The following is an 8,107-nucleotide window of genomic DNA, read 5'->3' as shown; positions in this document are numbered from 1 at the left end:
CTCTCAAGAGGTCGCTGGCCGAGGCTAAGGACAGGGCGGCTAAGGAAAAGGTCGCACGTGAAAAGCATTTCTTCTGTCCCCCTGTGTTCGGTGGTAGGGGTTCCTCGTCATCGTCATCGCTTTGCGACCCTTTCTCCTTATTCTCGGCGTTTAACTTGCCGGCCTGTTTGAAGACCCAACATTCCTTGTTGGTATGATTGGCTGGTTTACAAAGAGTGCCATGGATTTGGCATGGTCGATCTAGTATGCGGTCCAGACTGGACGGGCCCGGATTATTTCTCTTAAATGGAATTCCGCTGACTGGATTTAGAGCCACTAAATCCGGCGTTGACCGCCGTTTCTTCGGTGTTATCACTGTTGTTTCGACGCTTGTGTCTATTGCGTCGGGGCTTGCCGTTGCTGTTTCTGGCTTCGGAAGTGCCAGGGTCGCTTATATTGTTGTTGCTACGGGCTAGCCAACTATCTTTGCCCGCACAAAAGCCGGTCATGAGTGCCGTAAGGGCTAACATTGACTTCGGTTTTTCCTGGCCAAGGTGTGTGGCCAGCCATTCATTGCGGATGATGTGCTTAAAGGCCGCTAGGGCTTCAGCGTCCGGGAAGTCAACGATCTGGTTCCTTTTAGTTAAGAACCTAGTCCAGAATTTCCTGGCTAACTCTTTGGGCTGTTGGATTATGTGACTTAAGTCATCGACATCTGGAGGTCAGACATATGTGCCTTGGAAGTTGTCGAGGAAGGCGTCCTTCAAGTCCTCCCAGCTGCCAATGGAGTTTTCGGGCAGATTGTTCAACCAGTAACTAGTTGGTCCCTTGATTTTGAGCGGGAGGTATTTGATGGCGTGAAGATCATCACGGCGGGCCATATGAATATGGAGAGGAAAGTCCTCCATCCATACCGTGGGGTCTGTGTGCCATCATATGATTTGATGTTCACGGGTTTAAACCCTTCTAGGAAATCGTGTCTCATTACTTCGTCAGTGAAGCAAAGGGGGTGTGCGGCGCCTCTATATCGGGCCAAGTCGTGACGTAGCTCGGATGGAGTTCGTCTGTGGTTTTTGGCCCTGACATGATTATGTTTGTCACATTCAGTCGGATGGCAATCGTCGCGCATCGGGGCATGCCCTTGAGATCCATAGATTGATCTTGTCTGACCTGATCTATTTTCCAAGTCGCGCCGTAGGTCATGTGTATATCCCCGAGCTGTTGTATTTATGTTTGTTTGGCGAGGCAGTGCGGCTGGTGTTCGGCTCGAGGTGCCGCTTTGTCCCAGCTACGTGGTGGTCGGTCAGCCGTGTTGTACCTTGGTAGGACGTGCTCCAGCGCCTCGTCATCGAACTATGGTAATAGTTTGCACTTCGGGTAGCTTTTGGTTGGGCGCTCGAGGCCGTATTCCTCGGCTACCAGGACATCAGTCCATCTTTCATTGAGCAGATCTTGATCAACTTGAAGTTGCTGCTTCTTCTTTTTCAGGCTTCTTGAAGTGGCAATTAGCTGATGCTTAAAGCGTTCCTGTTCGGCGGGCTCCTCAGGCACGATGAAATCTTCGGCACCGAGGCTTCCCTCTTCCTTGGAGAGCGGAAGGTAGTTGCTATCCTCTGAGTCTTCGTTCATGGCCTGTTCGCCAGGGCTGACTCACCCATACTCCCATTCCTCCTGCTCGGAGGTTGGCTCAACGGGGTCTTCATTATCTTCGGCATCATCCGGACTGTTATTTTCTCTTGTGATGGTATTGCTGTTTTTACTACGGCACGGCTTAGAGTGGCGTCGTTGACGTCGGTGCTTTGGCTGTGTCTCAAGAGGTTTATCCTCGACTGGATTTTCATTGTCGCCGTTGTTTTCTTTGGGTGTATCCACCATGTATATGTCGTATGAGGAGGTGGCTGTCCAATGCCCTGTATGTGGTGGTTCTTGCTCCTCTCCGGCATCGTCGTCCATACTGTCGATGTCTTCAGAGTTGTAATCAAGCATGTCGGTTAAGTCGTCGACAGTGGCTATGAAGTTGGTGGTGGGTGGGAAACAAAGTTCTTCATCGTCCACTTCCCAATCGAGCCGGACATAGTTCGGCCGAGAGTCCCCTGACAAGGAGAGGGATTTTAATGAGCTTAACACGTCGCCAAAAGGCGAGTGCTGGAAGAAGTCCGCGGAGCTGAACTCCAAGACCGGCGCCCAATCAGGATCGATGTACGCGGATGCACGCGATCCGGAACCCATAGCCGAAGACGAGTCCGAGGTTCCGGTGACACAAGCCGAGCTCGATGTTGGGTCCATGTGCGGCTCGAGCGCCGCTGAGTCCGCGGCCTCCGTGGTGGGGTTAAGCTTCCCGTCTTCGTTTGACGCAATCCGCTCCAGCTCTAGGGCTAGGGCGGTCACAGGCGCTAGCTCCCGCGCGTGGCCAGATGATAGATCTAGGTCATGTTCATCGTGGTGGCTGGGAACAGCCGTCATGGGCTCGAGCCCATCGAAGATCAAGTCTCCACAGATATCGGCCACAAAGTTCAGGCTTCCAAATCTGACCTGATGGCCAGGGACGTAGTTATCGATCTGCTCCAGATGGCCAAGCGAGTTGGCCCGCAGTGCGAAGCCGCCGAATATGTAGATCAATCCGGGGAGGAAGATCCCCCCTAGACTGCGTTGTTGTAGATGATTGATGGAGCCATCAAGCCTTCTGGTGATGACGCAGCGGAACTCTCAACGAAAGCACCAATGTCGGTGTCAAAACCGACGGATCTCGTGTTGGGGGTCTCGAACTGTGCGTCTAAGGCTAATGGTAACAGGAGGCGGAGGACACAATGTTTACCCAGGTTCGGGCCCTCTCTATGGAGGTAATACCCTACTTCCTGCTTGATTGATCTTGATGAATATGAGTATTACAAGAGTTGATCTAACACGAGATCGCAATGGCTAAACCCTAGAAGCCTAGCCTATGAGATTATGATTGTTGTGGCTAAACCCTAGAAGTCTAAACCCTCCGGTTTATATAGACACCAGAGGGGGCTAGGGTTGTACAAAGTCGGTTACATAGAAAGGAATCTACATATCTGAATTGCCAAGCTTGCCTTCCACGCAAAGGAGAGTACCATCCGGACACGAGACGAAGTCTTCTATCTTGTATCTTTATAGTCCAACAGTCCGGACCAAGTATACAGTCCGGCTGTTCGAGGATCCCTTAATCCAGGACTCCCTCAAGGGGTGCTACGAGGGGAGCACAACCCACTAGGGCGCGCCCGGGGGCTGAGGCGCGCCCAGGTGCACTACAAAAAAATACACTTCCGTGATGATACGTGTTTGTCACAGTAACTCGCGTTTTTTGTCATGCATGTACATCCATGACGATTTTATGACAGAATCAAGATAGTCATACCTGTGCTGTCGCTAGAAGTTTTCCATGACATTACCAAAATTATCATCACGGAAGTGTCCACTTCCATGACAATAAATCGTGCGTCATAGAAGTGCTTTCATCAAGGGTGACCGACACGTGGCATCCACCGTAATGGAACGCTGTTAAGCTATCGGGTCCGGTTTTGGATCCGATAACCCGTTAACAGCCCGGACCAATGGGGATTTTCCACGTGTAAAATCATCATTGGCCGCAGGAAAGACGTGTTGCCTCACCGTTGGAACAGATGTCATCCACTCATTGGACAGGAGGCGCCTATGATAGGTTGACACGTGGCACGACCCAACAGTGGCCCATTCCGGTGAAAAAGGCCGGCCCAGTAAAAATTAGCAGGCCGGCCCATATAAGGCCTACTTGTGTCAGGTCCATTTAAGCCCACGGCCCCTACGAGATGTGCCAATTCGGCCCATCAATGGTCCGTTAAAGATTTGACACCATTGCAGCCCATCGTCAGTTCAAGCCCGTTAACTGCCCGCTATATATTTGGGCTCAATATCGGCCCGATGAGATTTCGGCCTGTTAACGGCCTGTTAACGGCCAATTTTCAGGATGTACATCTTTTGGCCTTTTAGCGACCCATTTAAATGTTGGGCTAATTTCCGGCCCGGTGTGTCTTTCAGCCTGTTGATGGCCCATAAATCTGATGGGCCATTTGTAGTCAGACCTGAGTTTCAGCCTTTTAGCGGCCCATTTAAGTGTTGGGCCAATTTCTGGCCCGGTGTCACTTTCAGCCTGTTGACGGCCCATAAATCAGTTGGGCAATTTGTAGTCGGACATGAGTTTTGGCCTTTCAGTGACCCATTTAAGTGTTTGGCCAATTCCCGGCCCTGTGTGCCTTTCGGCCTGTTAACGACCCATAAATGAGTTGGGCCATTTGTAGTTGGACCTTAGTTTTGGCCTTTTAACGACCCATGCCCTTCATGGTCCAATACCAGCCCGGTTTCTCTTTCGGCCTGCTAAAGGCCCACAACACAGTTGGGCCATTTACAATACGACCAGACTTTCGGCCTCTTAGTGGCCCATGCTCTTCATGGTCCAGTACAAGCCCGCTGTCTCTTTCGGCCTGCTAAAGGCCTAGAGTATAGTTGGGCCATATGTAGCCCAAACTTAGTAACAGTCTGTTAGCGGCCCGTGAAATAAATTGGGGCCACCTGTTGCCCGCTTCGATGTCGGCCTGTTAACGACCCGGGAGGTAAGAGGGTCGACCATTAACTTTCGGCCTAGTAATGGCCCATTAACTTAATGGGCCCACTAAAGTTCGCACATGTCTTTAGGCCAAATTAGATAATTTGAGCCCATTACGACGAGCAATTATGCACAGGACCAAAACTGATCAAGCAAAGGTACGGCATACAGGGAATAACGTTGCACATCCAGCATATATTACAGGAAATTACATCCACTGGGCAATCAAAGATTGATGCCAGTGCAAATAAATGAGCAGAACCTAACCATCTACAACATCACAATCTGCAACCTCAGCACAGATGACGCCCATAAGCATGTGGGCATGTTCTTGATGCTTTGCTACATTGTCTCTGAAAACATTGATAAGTTGTTATGTCGCACGACTCTGCACCTCTGATTCATCCACCATTTCCATCATTGATTCAGCCATTAATTGGTTCACAAACATATATTTATTCCTTTGCATTCGAGACAGAGGATACTGAACAGATTCAGATGGCAATTTTGGCAGGCTTGTATTATTGATAGTGGAGAGTGTCTCGACCACTGCATCATAACATAAATTAGGACGGGAACCAAACAGATTAATCATGAGTTATTGCCATATTACCTAGCCTAGATTTACTGGAAAGAAACAATGGGGTTGCCTTGCTGTTTTCAGAGTTTGTCTTCTTATCTTCAACAGCCTGCACAAAATTAACACACTAGCATTGCTATCATTGGCCAAGTCAGATAATAGGAAAGCAACATTGACACAATGAACGTTTGGGCAACTAGCCTACACCAAATTAACATAATATGGCACAACTATCATCAGCCAGGTAAGGTAGCACGAAAGCAACATTGACACAATGAATGAATGGGCAACCAGAGAAGCACTATAATTCAGTAATGTGCATGATATGAGATAGTACATTCATGCAGCTCAGTATGCAAAACTACCAGGCAGTTTTCCTTACAAAATCAACATTGGCGCCTTTAACATTTTGCCACAACTAATTTTAGATCAGATAAAGGTTAGATTCACGCCGATTAACAAAATACATGTTGATGTAAAAATATAGTGATATACAACAGGTACTTACATCAGCATTGGAGCACAGAGAATTCCCGCAAGATATTTTCCTCGAGTACGATCCCAATGGAGGAAGTCTTCTATCGTTTAACCTTATTTTCTACAAGAGAGATGGGTAAGAAACATGTAGAAAATATGATCAGAATGCTATAAAATTTCATGGTGCGAGGATACACACACGCTTCTTAGAATGGAGTTGACATTCTTTTGCTGGACTGGAGAGGACTAGTTCTTTGGCCACTGGAATCTGCTTATTATCAATGGGAGTTGGATTTCTCTATGCTGGAGTAGTATCTATGAAAAATGGAGTTGGTTTATTATCTCCTGGCGTTTGGATCTTTTGCAAAGACCTGGTTTGTAACCCTTCAGATTCTAACATAGCCGTCTTCCCCTTGCATGCCTTATATAGAAGAATGGTGATTCAGTTATAAAACATGCTACAACAGAGATGGAATAGGTACTGAAGAATAGAAAGGCATGACATATTGACATGTATTCCCTCCATCCGGAAATAAATGGATGGGTCTAGGCGTATTTCAGTTCTAGATACATCGAGTTTTATCCATTTCTGTGACATTTAATCCGGACGGGGGGAGTATGATGTAAGAGCTAGGGATATGACAGGACAACACAGTAAAAAAAACACTGAAAAACCCACTGCAGAACCAAAGTATTCAAACCCACTGATATGAGATAGTACACTCATGCAGCTCAGGATGCAAAACTACCAGGCAGTTTTCCTTACAAAAACCAACATTGTGGCCTTTAATCATACATTTTGCTACAACTAAATTTAGATCAAATAAAGGTTGGATTCACGCTGATTAACAAAATACATGCTGTGTAAAAATATAGTGATATACAACAGGTACTTACATCTACACTGGAGCATAGAGAATTCCTGCAAGAATCTTTCCTCATAAACGATACCATTGCAGAAATTCTTCTATCTGTTAAGCTTATTTTCTAAAAGAGAGATGGGTAAGAAACATGTAGAAAATATGATCAGCATGCTATAAAATTTCATGATGCAAGGATACGCACATGCTTCTTAGAATTGAGTTGACATATTTTTGCTGGACTGGAGCGGACTAGTTCTTTGGCCACTGGAATCTTCTTATTATCAGTAGGGGTTGGGTTTCTCTGTGCTGGAGCAGTATCTATAAAAACTGGAGTTGGTTTATTATATCCTGGCGTTTGGATCTTTTGCAAAGGCCTTGTTTGTAACCTTTCAGATTCTAACATAGTCGTCTTCCCCTTGCATGCCTTGTGTAGAAGAATGGTGCTTTAATTATAAAACATGCGACAATAGAGAGATGGAATAGGTACTGAAGAATAGAAAGGCATGACATATTGACATGTATTCCCTCCATCCGGAAAAAATGGATGGGTCTAGGCGTATTTTAGTTCTAGATACATCCTTTTTTATCCATTTCGACAACATGTAATCCGAACGGAGGGAGTATGGTGTAAGAGCTAGGGATACGACAGGACAACACAACAAAAAAACACTAGTTGAATGTAAAACTATATGCTAGGGGAATACGTACAGAAATAACTAAGGCAACATACACGTGTATGATTGGGAAAATAAGATGGCATTGCAACAGAGCACTAGAACAACACTTCAATGTGAAAAACATGGTATGGCAGACAAATGAAGTACATACTGATGAATAACAATGCATAAGATATTCAGAAGCATGATGTCCAAATTAAGCAGATGGCATTGCGATAGAGTAGAATGACAGTACTTGAATTTGAAAACATGTTATCATGAATGGAATAGATACTGAAAAACAGGAAGCCATGCCATATTTACATGCATGATCAGCATGCTAAGCACATGACATTGCAATAGAGTAGATACACTCCAGGACATTATATGCATGTTGTATCCATATCACAGTCCAAGTTAGAGCAAGGACCTTGTGGGGTGAAGAGGATTCATCATCTTTTTGCAAGTCTTCTGAAGAACTGCCTTTACATGTTCCATCATATTGGGTATCATTGACATCAAGTTTATTGGCCTTTACATTGCTCCGTGAGGTTCTTGTGGATATATCAGTGTGTGCAATTGTATCTGACATGCATGGAAGACAACTACTAGTTATATTTATGTAATGAGTGCCTGTAGGAGATGACATAAATAGTAGGACTGGGGTTAACTAGCAACAACAGGTCTCATAAACTAAAGGGAGAACACAGATGAAAGCTACAGAATATGCATCGTTTGTACTCGAGATTAACTAGATGGCACACAAAAGTATTAAAGAACAACATAGGTAATAATAGAAGTGGTATAATACTATAATCACCAGCCTGTGGGATAGCATTGGCCGATGGATGATAACTATGGAACAACATTACCTAAAGAACAAGTATCTTAGCTGAACTATGGAACAGCGTGAACTCCTGAACAAGACCCGTAAGAGATCAACATGAAT

Source organism: Triticum dicoccoides, chromosome 4B (assembly GCF_002162155.2).
Source record: "Triticum dicoccoides isolate Atlit2015 ecotype Zavitan chromosome 4B, WEW_v2.0, whole genome shotgun sequence".
In the NCBI taxonomy this organism is placed as follows: Eukaryota; Viridiplantae; Streptophyta; class Magnoliopsida; order Poales; family Poaceae; genus Triticum; species Triticum dicoccoides.
The sequence above is the reverse complement of the archived record's forward strand: the minus strand, read 5'-3'. Positions refer to the sequence as shown.